This window comes from Coregonus lavaretus (genome assembly GCF_964263955.1).
Source record: "Coregonus lavaretus genome assembly, chromosome: 19".
Taxonomy (NCBI): Eukaryota; Metazoa; Chordata; class Actinopteri; order Salmoniformes; family Salmonidae; genus Coregonus; species Coregonus lavaretus.
The window spans coordinates 10,338,881-10,353,411 of NC_140006.1; the positions used below are offsets into that span (position 1 = coordinate 10,338,881).

Genomic DNA, 14,531 nt, shown 5'->3' on the forward strand with positions numbered 1-14,531 from the left:
AGACTCTTATTTTCGCAGCCAAACAAACCATTTTGAAATGACACCTATGTGTTGTAAATATTGACCTCTTTATTTTTACCAAATGAATCATTTATTAGATTTTGTAAAGTTTAACTATTTATATACCATGTTTGACAATATTATCAGTTTCACTATTTTGTTCCTTTTTGCAGATATGTTTTGGTAATATGACAGAAAATGTAAACGTTTTGTGACTTTTTCCCCAATGTGTATTTTTATGTTTCTTATGAATAATGATTTAAACATGTAAAGGCTAGGTTTTGTCAGTTGAGAATCAAAATGCTAGAGCTACGACAGCCTTAAGTTTTCAATTGTTTTCATGTCTATTTTATACTATGGGGTTATAATAGGTATTGTGTTTTTCATTTTTTTCAACACATTATCAAGAAAAGTTTCAAATAAAATTGCTAAAGGAAATTGAGTTGTCTTGCATCCACTGTATTTTATGCTGATCCAAAGACTTCAACTTTTCTTTGAGACCAAAAAAAAGGCTATTACACTCTAGACTAGAGCATTGGTCCTGAGACATAACATATCATCTAACAGCTCTGTTCAACCCATGTAACACACACCTTGACCCCAATCCTATGAGAATTGGATATACACAACACTTTAAATGCTCATTTTCAAATTTATGCTTGAGGGCACATTTATGCCCTCAATGTATGCTGGAAGAGATGTGTGGTAATGTCTGGTGAAGGCTGGGCAATGGTGGAAATGGCACTTTGAATGAAACTATTAAGAGCATAAATCAGTGTACCGGTATATGGGGATCGTTTCTGCATTGGAAATGGCTCTCCCCTCTATGCCCCTTCCTGAGAGAAGGGTAAAACCAAAGGTCTAATTGTGTGTAGTGTCTTGACCAAGGTTTGAATTACACATTCAAAAGATTGTTGGCCAGACCAATGTTAACATTCTTTACCTTTTTGGAGGTTTCCATGTTAATATTCTAAAGCTTATGGTAGAGCCCAGCCCCTCAATGGTCTTGATTTTGTCCTCCAGATATTGATCAAACCTAAATGACTAAAGATGCGAACAGAGGGAAGTGTATAGAAGTCCCAGTGGCCCTGTTTCTTTGCAGTGTGGCATACGATCTGTATTTGAGGTTGTTGTACACAGAATTCTCATTTTTATTCCATATGAAACTATAGTCTTACCTGTCCATTTGTAGCTTGTTTTTGGACACAGGTCCAGGAATGGCTAAAGGATTGCAATATTTACCTGGAGCTAACCCTGCAGATAGCACTACTGGGTGATCTGAAAAGTCATAGTCAATCGATCAATAATATAATAATACTTTTAGCAAAAATGTTTATTGACAATCTGTAGAAACAATGAGGATAGAAAGGTTCAGAACTTTTGTAAAACATCACAGTACAGTTGACAAATATATGGCAAATAGAAATCCAATATGGATGGTGTTAAGAGATAGATGGGTGGTGTTGAATGAAGTTTAAGGATGGGACTAACAACAACTAATAACAACAAGATAACTAATGTAAAGCATACTGTGTCCATTATAAGTATATAGGTTATAGGTTGAGAGCTTTTGTGAAAGAGCACAGTTAGAAAGATATGGCATATAGAAGCAAATCGGATGGACATCATGAAAATGATCGGAGAGGTTGAGGAAGTTCAGGAGTAAAAACAAACAAAATTGAATTATTGTAAAATTGACTGTGTCCATAAAATGTATATAGTATGTATAAGCTGGAAGTAGAGGCCTAAGCATTGTTGTTCACTAGTTTACTTCGATTAGGGAAGGGGTGGTGGGGTTGGAAAGTAATAAAGGGAAATATATATTTTTAAAGGATATGTATGTGTATTTATATGTATGTGTATGCATATATATATATATATATATATATATATATATATGTACAGTTGAAGTCGGAAGTTTACATACACTTAGGTTGGAGTCATTAAAACTCGTTTTTCAACCACTCCACAACTTTCTTAACAAACTATAGTTTTGGCAAGTCGGTTAGGACATCTACTTTGTCCATGACACAAGTAATTTTTCCAACAATTGTTTACAGACAGATTATTTCACTTATATTTCACTATATCACAATTCCAGTGAGTCAGAAGTTTACATACACTAAGTTGACTGTGCCTTTAAACAGCTTGGAAAATTCCAGAAAATGATGTCATGGCTTTAGAAGCTTCTGATAGGTTAATTGACATAATTTGAGTCAATTGGAGGTGTACCTGTGGATGTATTTCAAGGCCTACCTTCAAACTCAGTGCCTCTTTGCTGGACATCATCGGAAAATCAAAAGAAATCAGCCAAGACCTCAGAAGAAAAATGGTAGACCTCCACAAGTCTGGTTCATCTTTGGGAGACATTTCCAAGCGCCTGAAGGTACCACGTTCATCTGTACAAACAATAGTACGCAAGTATAAACACCATGGGACCACGCAGCCGTCATACCGCTCAGGAAGGAGACGCGTTCTGTCTCTTAGAGATGAACGTACTTTAGTGCGAAAAGTGCAAATCAATCCCAGATCAACAGCAAAGGACCTTGTGAAGATGCTGGAGGAAACGGGTACAAAAGTATCTATATCCACAATAAAACAAGTCCTATATCAACATAACCTGAAAGGCCGCTCTGCAAAGAAGAAGCCACTGCTCCAAAACTGCCATAAAAAAGCCATACTACGGTTTGCAACTGCACATGGGGACAAAGATCGTACTTTTTGGAGAAATGTCCTCTGGTCTGATTAAACAAAAATAGAACTGTTTGGCTGTAATGACCATCGTTATGTTTGGAGGAAAAAGGGGGGTCCTTGCAAGCCGAAGAACACCATCCCATCCGTGAAGCACGGGGATGGCAGCATCATGCTGTGGGGGTGCTTTGCTGCAGGAGGGACTGGTGCACTTCACAAAATAGATGGCATCATAAGGAAGGAAAATTATGTGGATATATTGAAGCAACATCTCAAGACATCAGTCAGGAAGTTAAAGCTTGGTCGCAAATGGGTCTTCCAAATGGACAATGACCCCAAGCATACTTCCAAAGTTGTGGCAAAATGGCTTAAGGACACCAAAGTCAAGGTATTGGAGTGGCCATCACAAAGCCCTGACCTCAATCCTATAGAAAATGTTTGGGCAGAACTGAAAAAGCGTGTGCGAGCAAGGAGACCTACAAACCTGACTCAGTTACACCAGCTCTGTCAGGAGGAATGGGCCAAAATTCACCCAACTTATTGTGGGAAGCTTGTGGAAGGCTACCCGAAACGTTTGACCCAAGTTAAACAATTTAAAGGCAATGCTACCAAATGCTAATTGAGTGTATGTAAACTTCTGACCCACAGGGAATGTGATGAAAAAAATAAAAGCTGAAATAAATCACTCTCTACTATTATTCTGACATTTCACATTCTTAAAGTAAAGTGGTGATCCTAACAGACCTAAAACAGGGAATTTTTACTAGGATTAAATGTCAGGAATTGTGAAAAACTGAGTTTAAATGTATTTGGCTAAGGTGTATGTAAACTTCCGACTTCAACTGTATGTGTGTGTATATATTTGTGAGAAAAAAAACATGTGGGATTGGAAGTGATGCAGACAATTACAATGATGGAAGTTAAAATCTATCTGCAATATTAAAGCTGATCTACCCCCTAAATTTTTTTTAACTAAATTCAAAATAACTCTAGTCTTACCTTGACTCTGTGTCCTTGATTCCTCAACCTCTTTCACAAAAGGCAGGTTCCTCCCCTCAGACCTTCTCCAATGTGCTTTGAGAATGTTGAGGAATCAAGGAAAGACATTTGAGATTTACTCTCGGTTGTGCTACCACAGGGACATTGAAGAAGTTGGTAGAAGTCCAAATACATTATCATCCCCTAATGGATTTGGCATTGGTCCAGTAACCCGCAGCGAAAGGTCGCTGGTTCGAATACCCGAGCCATCAATGTGAAAAATCTGTTTGTGTCTTTGAGCAAGGCACTTAAGCCTAATTTGCTCCAGTGGTGCCATACTACTATGGCTAGGGTTGTGGTAACATAAACTGATCCTACATCTGTAGTTAGAGGCATCTTCTACCTCGAGCGGACATGAGCCAGTTACTGAGATCAGTCCTCCAGAGACTAGTCACATGATTGTCTTTGTCTGATTTGCAGAGCCGAGACTGTGACACCGCAGTTTAAGGTAGAAGTTGCACTGAACCGCAGGTCTAGGATCTGACTACCCTACCCCTGATCTAAATCTTAACTGTTAGGGAGATGACAAGATATCTGAACCTGTATCAGAGTGTAGAGGCCACTTCTACCCCCTCAGACACCTCCACTGAAAGGGCAGGAGAAAAACACCAATACCCCCACATAGAATCTGCTTCATTTCAATGCAAATGTTTACCCTCCAATGGTTTTTGAAAGGATGGAGTGAAAAGAGATGAGCTTGAAGAGAGAGAAATAAAGGGGGAGGGGGAGATATTCCAAGCCACTGCTGTGAGTGTGATATTAGCCACTGATACTTATTAGGTAATAGGTGTCTTCTTAGCAAAGGTATGAGGAGGAAGCCCTAGCCACTTCCTGCCAAATAGTGAGTGGGGCTGATCATGACTGCGACAGCTACTTTGTGCTTTGTTACAGTACTTAATGGGGATTAAATTGAAGCTGTCATGTTGTTTCTGGCGGCCATTACCTCATGCAGGGAGAGTAGAGAAGCCACAGTCCTGACCAGACCACAGTGAAAGAAACTCTGTGTGAATCTGAAATTAGGATGTGGTTCTTTGTTCTCATCGATTGATCATTATAATGTGTTGTGGTTGATTAATATTTAGCAGAGAGCATTCATTCACATTTTCACGTCTTTGTGAAAGACGCATAATGAATGTGGTCTATTTTCTCACTAATGCTTACTATAAATAGAGAAAAAAACAGGGAGAATGAGTCAGAGAGAGAGAAGGAGTCAGGAAATGTAAGGGGACTTATAAAAGGGGAACATAACATGAACAAACTTACGTCACAAGCACAACACTTCCATTGTATTACTATGGGATATAATGTCGTATGACAGGGTAGCAGGTAGCTTAGCAGTTAAGGGCGTTGGGCCAGTAACCGAACGGTCACTGGTCCGAATCTGTCGATGTGCCCTTGAGCAAGCCATTTAACCCTAATTGCTCCTGTAAGTCGCTCTGGATAAGATGATCTGCTAAATGACAAAAAAATGTAATGACACGATAGTGCTAGGAGGAGGGCTGAGAGTGTTAAAGAAACCCAGTTGCTGTGTGAAGAGAGTGGTATTCAGCCTTCGATGGATGGGTCGCTTCTCCGACTGCAGTAGGTAGTTTCCCACTGAGAGACCAGAACAAAGAAGCAACCTGACTGTCTGCAGTAGTCTTCTATAGTAATATCCTAGTCTTTGCTCCTAGTCTTGGGGGGGCTGTAGGCTTTTGTCTCATCCTAATGCTACATAGCTAAATCCCACAATTAAACACTCTACGCAAACGGAGAGACGGACTGTTATATACGGTTCGTTACAGAATTTGAGCTGGACAGAAGTACGTATAACTACGTAGAAAACTACACTCTGTCGCTGGGGCGGGCAGAAAAGCATAGCACACACCATGGCCCTCGGGGGCCATAATGCTGGTTATTCACAGGAAAGACCAGGCAAACAGAAGAAAAAAAATCCTATCAAATCCTATTTTATTTGTCATATGCGCCGAATACAACAGGTGTAGACCTTACCGTGAAATGCTTACTTACAAGCCCTTAACCAACAATGCAGTTCAAGAATTAGAGTTAAGAAAATATTTACTAAATAAACTGAAGTAAAAATAATAATAAAAAGTAACACAATAAAATAACAATAACGAGGCTATATACAGGGGGTACCAGTACCGAGTCAATGTGCGGGGGTACAGGTTAGTCGAGGTAATTTGTACATGTAGGTAGGGGTAAAGTGACTATGCATTGATAAATACAGCAAATAGCAGCAGTGTAAAAACAAAGGGAAGGGGGGGGGGGGGGGGTGTCAATGTAAATAGTCTGGGTGGCCATTTGATTAATTGTTCAGCAGTCTTATGGCTTGGGGATAGAAGCTGTTAAGGAGCCTTTTGGACCTAGACTTGGTACCGCTTGCCGTGCGGTAGCAGAGAGAACAGTCTGTGACTTGGGTGACTGGAGTCTTTGACAATTTTTGGGGTCTTCCACTGACACCGCCTGGTATAGAGGTCCTGGATGGCAGGAAGCTTGGCCCCAGTGATGTACTGGGCCATACGCACTACCCTTTGTAGCACCTTACGGTCGAATGCCGAGCAGTTGCCATACCAGGGGGTGGTGCAACCGGTTAGGATGCTCTCGATGGTGCAGCTGTAGAACCTTTTGAGGATCTGGGGACCCATGCCAAATCTTTTCAATCTCCTGAGGGGGAAAAGGTGTTGTCGTGCCCTCTTCACGACTGTCTTGGTGTGTTTGGACCATGATAGTTTGTTGGTGATGTGGACACCAAGGAACTTGAAACTCTCGACCCGCTCCACTACAGCCCCGTCGATGTGAATGGGGGCGTTCGGCCCTCCTTTTCCTGTAGTCCATGATCAGCTCCTTTGTCTTGCTCATGTTGAGGGAGAGGTTGTTGTCCTGGCACCACAATGCCAGGTCTCTGACCTCCTTCCTATAGGCTGTCTCATCGCTGTCAGTGATCAGCCCTACCACTGTTGTGTCGTCAGCAAACTTAATGATGGTGTTGGAGTCGTGCTTGGCCACGCAGTCGTGGGTGAACAGGGAGTACAGGAGGGGACTAAGCACGCAACTCTGAGGGGCCCCCGTGTTGAGGATCAGCGTGGCAGATGTGTTGTTGCCTACCCTTACCACCTGGGGTGGCCTGTCAGGAAGTCCAGGAGCCAGTTGCAGAGGGAGGTGTTTAGTCCCAGGGTCCATAGCTTAGTGATGAGCTTTGTGGGCACTATGGTGTTGAACGCTGAGCTGTAGTCAATGAACAGCATTCTCACATAGGTGTTCCTTTTGTCCAGGTGGAAAAGGGCAGTGTGGAGTGCGATTGAGATTGCGTCATCTGTGGATCTGTTGGGGCGGTATATGCGAATTGGAGTGGGTATACGGTTTCCGGGATGATGGTGTTGATGTGTGCCATGACCAGCCTTTCAAAGCACTTCATGGCTACCGACGTGAGTGCTACGGGGCGGTAGTCATTTAGGCAGGTTACCTTAGCTTTCTTGGTTATATGGACTATGGTGGTCTGCTTGAAACATGTAGGTATTACAAACTCGGTCAGCGAGAGGTTGAAAATGTCAGTGAAGACACTTGCCAGTTGGTCCGTGCATGCTCTGAATACACGTCCTGGTAATCCACCTCGCCCCGCGGCCTTGTGAATGTTGACCTGTTTAAAGGTCTTGCTCACATCGGCTACGGAGAGCGTAATCACACAGTCATCCGGAACAGCTGATGCTCTCATGCGTGGTTCAGTGTTGCTTGCCTCGAAGCGAGCATAAAAGGCATTTAGCTCGTCTGGTAGGCTCAAAGAGTGAAGAGGTCTGACATCATCCAGGCAAAGGGAGAACGGTCCCATTCACTGCTTTATAAACAAGCAACAGGGCTTTACTCTAACACTAGCAGACACAGGAACCTGTGAAGAAATTATAGAGATGTGTGTAGTAACTTAGGGCCAAAGGTAAGACTACCATGCAGCTTACAGGATATATCAGGGGCCTTTTGTTCCCTAAATAAGAGTTTCCCATAGGCACAGCCTAATCCATAACTAACATTACATTTATATTTTAGTCATTTAGCAGACACTCTTATCCAGAGCAATTTACAGGAGCAATTAAGGTTAAGTGCCTTGCTCAAGGCACATCTGCTCAGGGTTTCAAACAAGCGACCTTTTGGTTACTGGTCCAACGCTCTTAAGCACTAGGCTATATGCCGCCTTCATTAGGGAGGGGAAACACAAAGCTGACCTCAGATCAGTGTATAAGGCAACTTCATCCTGCTCCTCCTCTTGTGTCGTTGCGGAAGAACAGCAGGACAATTAGCTGACAAAGCATTCACTTTGATTTTCCCTTCTTGAGTATCCTTCCACCGGTCCCCCTGCTCTTTTGGAGTATCTATCTCCCCACTTCTCCCCCCTCACTCATAACCTGAGTACTTTGGAGTAGGATGAAGTTGACACTGGTCTAAGGTCAGTATGGTTAGCATTTGGGCAGAGCAAGGTAAACTAAGCTGATCTGAGATCTGTTTGTAGAGGCAACTTAAATTCAGGCATATTCTCACTTCCCTCTCACACAGAGCATGAATTTAGGTGAGCTGTGGTCATTTCCCATTTGGAGATGAACTAGATTAGAAGACTGAAATTGAACATTATACCAAGGGTGGGGTCTCAATCATACATGCCCAAGGGCAGGCTATTCACGATGGTATGATATTGCTGATGTTGAGACATTTTGCTTCTGTATTGTCTTCTGACCTGTTATGAAGAGAGAAGGGGATATGGCATCCTTCACTGTATATGCGAATAGGGCTCCTCAGACCCATGCCTATGGCAACTGATCTGTGATCAGTTTTACCTATTCAAGTCCTCACTATGGCCATTTTAGGCTAAAAAGCAAGTCGAATCCTGGGTCAGCTGTTTCTGGTATTGAAGGCAAGAAGCAACCACAAGACCTAGCGGACCCTGGCATGGTGGTGTTGCTTTGTCCCTTGATGGTCAGTGGTTATAGATGTGCTTGGTCCCCTGGCGTGTTGAAGCGCGCATGCCCACTGCGGTGACGCCGCAGCTCCATGTGTGTTGAGAAGCACATTATTTGTCAACAGAGGCAGCAGTGGGGAGGGCAGAAAAAATACAGGCTATCCCCTGAAATATAAAAAAGACATTGAATAATCTGAGCAGATTGTCACCCTAAATACCAGTGGCCCTGTCTCTTGGCTGTGTGGCGTACAATCTGTATTTGAGGTTGTTGTACACAGAATTCTAATTCTTATTCCCTATAAATCTCTAGTGGTCCTCTGTAGCTCAGCTGGTAGAGCACGGCGCTTGTAACGCCAAGGTAGTGGGTTCGATCCCCGGGACCACCCATACACAAAAATGTATGCACGCATGACTGTAAGTCGCTTTGGATAAAAGCGTCTGCTAAATGGCATATTATTATTAGTCTTACCTTATCTCTCAGTGTCCTTGATTCCTCAACCTCTTTCAAAAAACGTAGGTTCCTCCCCTCGGACCTTCTCCTCCAATGTGTTTTGATGAGGAATCAAGGACACAAGGAATCAAGGAAAGACATTTGAGATGTATCTCATGGTTGTGCTACCACATTGACACTGAAGAAGTCGGTAGAAGTACCCCCGTACTGAAATAGGGTCACATATTACCATCCCCTAATGGTTGGGCATTGGGCCAGTAACCTCAGAAACCCACAGCAAAAGGTCACTGGTTCGAATACCCGAGCCGTCAAGGTGAAAAATATGCCGTACTACTATGGCTAGGGTTGTAGTGGCGTAAACTGATCCTACATCTGTAGTTAGAGGCATCTTCTACCTCGAGCGGACATGAGCCAGTTACTGAGATCAGTCCTTCAGAGACTAGTCACATGATTCTCTTTATGTCTGATTTGCAGAGCTGAGACTGTGACACCGCAGTTTAAGGTAGAAGTTGCACTTAACCGCAGGTCTAGGATCTGACTACGCTACCCCTGATCTAAATCTTAACTGTTAGGGAGATGACAAGATATCTGAACCTGTATCAGAGTGTAGAGGCCACTTCTACCCCCTCAGACACCTCCACTGAAAGGGCAGGAGAAAAACACCAATACCCCCACATAGAATCTGCTTCATCTCAATGCAAATGTTTACCCTCCAATGGTTTTTGAAAGGATAGAGTGAAAAGAAATGAGCTTGGAAAGCGAGGAAGAGAGAGAGAGTGAAAGGGAGAGGAGGAGGAGGGAGGAGATATTCCAAGCCACTGCTGTGAGTGTGATACTAGCCACTGATACTTATTAGGTAATAGGTGTCTTCTTAGCAAAGCTATGAGGAGGAAGCCACTTCCTGCCAAATAGTGAGTGGGGCTGATCGTGACTGCGACAGCTACTTTGTGCTTTGTTACAGTACTTAATGGGAATTAAGTTGAAGCTGTCATGTTGTTTCTGGCGGCCATTACCTCATGCAGGGAGAGTAGAGAAGCCACAGTCCTGACCAGACCACAGTGAAAGAAACTCTGTGTGAATCTGAAATTAGGACGTGGTTCTTTGTTCTCATCGATTGATCATTATAATGTGTTGTGGTTGATTAATATTTAGCAGAGAGCATTCATTCACATTTTCACGTCTTTATGAAAGACGCATAATGAGTGTGGTCTGTTTTCTCACTAATGCTTACTATAAATAGAGAAAAAAACAGGGAGAGTGAGTCAGAGAGTGAGAGGGAGTCAGGAAATGTAAGGGGACTTATAAAAGGGGAACATAACATGAACAAACTTACATCACAAGCACAACTCTGACACTAGCAGACACAGGAACCTGTGAAGAGATGATAGAGATGTGTGTAGCAATTTAGGGCCAAAGATAAGACTACCCTGCATCTTACAGGATATATCAGGGGCCTTTTGTACTTCAGGTAAGAGTTGCCCATAAGCACAGCCTAATCCATAACTAACATAAAATTTATGTTTTATTCATTTAGCAGATGCTCTTATCCAAAGCGATTTACAGGAGCAACTTGGGTTAAGTGCCTTGCTCAAAGGCACATCGACAGATTTTTCACCTAGTCGGCTCAGGAATTCAAACCAGCAACCTTTTGGAGCTAGGCTACACCCCCCCCCCCACCCCCCCACACACACAACCTGAGTACTTTGGAGTAGGATGAAGTTGACACTGGTCTAAGGTCAGTATGGGTAGCATATGGGCAGAGCAAGGTAAACTAAGCTGATCTGAGATCTGTTTGTAGAGGCAACTTAAATCTCCCCACTTCTCTCTCACACAGAGGATGAATTTAGGTGAGCTGTGGTCATTTCCCATTTGGGTCTCAATCATACATGCCCAAGGGCAGGCTATTCACGATGGTATGATATTGCTGATGTTGAGACACTTTGCTTCTGTATTTTCTCACTATGGCCATTCAGATCCTGGATCAGCTGTTACAGGTATTGAAGGCAAGAAGCAACCACAAGACCTAGGGGACCCTGGCATGGTGGTGCTGCTTTGCCCCTTGATGGTCAGTGGTTATAGATATGCACTTGGTCCCCCTGGCGTGTTGAAGCGCGCATGCCCACTGCGGTGACGCCGCAGCTCCATGTGTGTTGAGAAGCGCATTATTTGGCAACAGAGGCGGCAGCCGGGAGGGCCGAAAAAATACAGGGTATACCCTGAATTTAAAAAAATACATCGAATAATCGGAGCAGATTGTCACCCTAAATACCTTGGACTACCTGCAGTCGACGGATCGCTGTTGAATCGACCGAGTAAGTTGATTGAGGTGTCCCGAAGTTTTTTGGGGAAGTGGATTGAGGGAAGCCTTTTATTCGGACTTATCGCGAGCCAGCTCCTCTTCCTCCACCTATCTGTGACGATAGAGAAGCTGATGGGCTGTTGAAAAGTAGCACTTCTCATGCAGAGTGAAAGCGCTACTGTTGGGAACGGGCTTCATACGTTTATAGAAGTTGCATCTCGAGGTTTTATTGTTGTGTCCACACATAGTTTGACGACATTTCGTATTTTAATGTCACTTTGCCAATATAATTTTAGAATGGGGTCGACCGAACAGAGACTGTCAATCTGAATCTGGATTGTCGAGTGTCTGGTCGTGGACTGGGAGTTCGAATTCTTTTTAGAGCAGCACTTCGCAAACCTTACTTGGCTAGCTACTTAGTTATCTTTTTGACAACCCAGGTAGATAGCTTGCCAATGCGAATATTCCTTATCACGAATTACTAAACACATGAAATTTGTTACACTATTATTTAAATAGAAAGCTAAGACATTTTGTCAGCTTTGGAGTTGACATTTTCCTCTGGCCACCTTCTCCCCAATGAAGGCAAGCTAGCCCCAGCTAACGTTCCAGTAGCTACTTGTTTAATTTACGCTTGCTACGTTAGGTTATTACTTGATTGGCTTGATCGTAGTTCCGGGTACCTGGTTGTTGTTTATTTTGTAATACAAAAAAACGTAGTTACCATACCTCAAGTTTAGCTTTCCATGTAAATGCACCAAGTTGCGGTTTCGTTAAGTGCGTGTTGGTGTTTCACTTTTCTGGGCAAATAAATAACTGGACAGGTACTGGTAGCTAGTAACGTTAAGCTAGCAAGGTGGCTAATGATAATTCATTGGCATTATTTATGCTAGCTGGCAGCTAGGTTATTTTGATGGTTGCGCGATTTATACACATGCTGTGGTCGAACGTAACGCCGGTCAGAATACAGCGTGGGCTATGTTTAGTTTTTAAAGGGGGGAGTTTGCATGTTCGGAATTCTTATGGTTAATGGGGGTTTGACGGTGGAGTAATGGTGGACGGTATTTGTTCCTTGGTTTGAGCCCCTGCCCTAGTCGTGGCACTTAACCCTACAGGCTGCCACTGTTCTACTGTATCAAAATAAGAGTCCCTGGTAATCTTCCTACTTCTGCGACGACCATGGTCTTCCTCCTCTTAAAGCTGAACGCACACACATTTACACAAACTCACACACTCTTTCTCTCCAGCCTAGCGGTATGAGTCGGCTGGTGCGGTGCAAATGTATCTGAGCCAGCCTCTGTCACTTTGTACTGCATGCACATATTCCGTGAGTTTTGTTCAGTTGTCAGTGACCGGTACCTATACACCTCTCAGGTGTGTTCAGTTTTCTTTCGGCTGGTCAGAAAGGAATAGGCCTAATGTGCTTTTTTGTTCACATATTTCATACTGATGATTCTTGTAGCCAGAGTGTCAACAAAGAGTAGCCTCTGGGTATGTGTCCTGAGTTTTTCCTGGTCAGGTCACATAGTCAGGAAATTCTCAGGCCCCTAGTTATGTGTAACCAAGTAGTACACTACAGGCTCCTGTTTTTTCAACAATTAGCATATGAAAATGGTTTGCATGATAAGGCTATCTGCCTGCTGTAGTGCTAACTGGTTTCTCTTAGGGCTTCTAGAGTGATGTAAAAGAAAGGTTTTGGAATGGTCAATCAGTTGTTCATCAGAACAATAGCTTTGGGGGTTCTTTGCAATGTGATATCACATGGTTGCATTGATAAGCCCCCCAACGGAGGCAGAGATCTGTATACAATGATGAGATGCTCAGGTCTCCGCCCTAGCAATGGGAGTCGTTGTCCCAAAGGCAGGAAGGCAGGCAACAAGCATAGGTTCAAAATAAACCCATAGAAACGCATTGGGCTTATTTTGGACAGATTTTGGTGAGATTCCAACCTCTTGCTTTGCCTCTTCCTCTCTGACGGGGGCTTCTTTAATCAAGAGGACCTTATAGTTGTCCTCACATTGCCAGTGAGACATTCTGGGCACATTGTAATATGGACTTGGATGGAGAGTGCCAGAGTAGAGACTTTGTATCACCTGGCAGGCTGAAATTTCAGGCGGTCTTTTCAAACAGCTCTTACACTAAAAGGGCATTATCGTAATTTTCACAGTATTATTCCAACTTCATAGTGTGGAAATGCATATCAAATATTAAGAGCACAAGATAACATTTAATATTTTTTAAATCGATTTAGATATAGCCTATGGGAATTTCCATCGAAAAGGACCCATGATCACCAACGTGAAATTCATAGGAGCATATCAAATTGGGTGTCAAGTGAAAGCTGAGTATATATTTTTGGGATACATTTTTCAACAATTTCCCATCTTAGAAATTAGGCATAAGTAAAGGCTTTGATTTCTGAAAAAACATGGAAAAAGGGTCTTCGAAAACATCTACCAGAAAAAGTATTCAGAAATATATCAAAGCACAATGTTGATAAAGACCCCTGCCAACTAATATGAACACTTTTTTATATTTCGTTTTGGAGAACATTTTTACATTCTGTAAGTTTAAGAAACATTGCCTTGTGCCTTGAAATTCCATTACCAAGTGGTACGGTTTGTTAAACTTTGAAATCAATGGTTTTTGTTTGTCATATATTTTAAAGAGAGTCAAAGCGTAATTCCTTAACTGTGGAATTGCCCCTAAAGGAATTCTAGATAATTCTGATTCTAGCTAATCCATGTTTATTTTTATTTTTTATTTTTTTACGTCATTTAGCAGACACTCTTATCCAGAGCGACTTACAGTTAGTGAGTGCATACATTATTTTTGTATACCCCCCGTGGGAATCGAACCCACAACCCTGGCGTTGCAAATGCCATGCTCTACCAACTGAGCTACATCCCATGTTGTTCCCTATAAACCAGGGGTGTCAAACTCATTTTAGCTCAGGGGCCACATGGAGGAAAATCTATTCCCAAGTGGGCCGGACCGGAAAAATCATGGTATATATATAACTTAAAAACAATAACTTCAGATTGTTTTCTTTGTTTTAATATGATCAACATACAACATAAAGCTGGAGCCTGAGGACAGTGTCTCCA

The 14,531-nt window shown here is 42.6% G+C and overlaps 1 protein-coding gene across 4 annotated transcripts in view; it reads left to right on the forward strand.

The window, feature by feature from the left end:
- The first annotated feature begins 11,274 nt into the window (after positions 1-11,274).
- LOC311146889 (transcriptional repressor p66-alpha-like) overlaps positions 11,275-14,531 on the forward strand; it is a 56,366-nt gene continuing 53,109 nt past the window's right edge. For 3 of the 4 annotated variants that reach the window (XM_084183510.1, XM_084183509.1, XM_084183511.1), the window contains exon 1: positions 11,285-11,437. The gene's annotated coding sequence lies outside the window, so the exon portion shown is untranslated. Of the gene's footprint in view, positions 11,438-14,531 lie in introns of all 4 variants that reach the window. The other variant, XM_084183507.1, reaches the window with a different exon arrangement.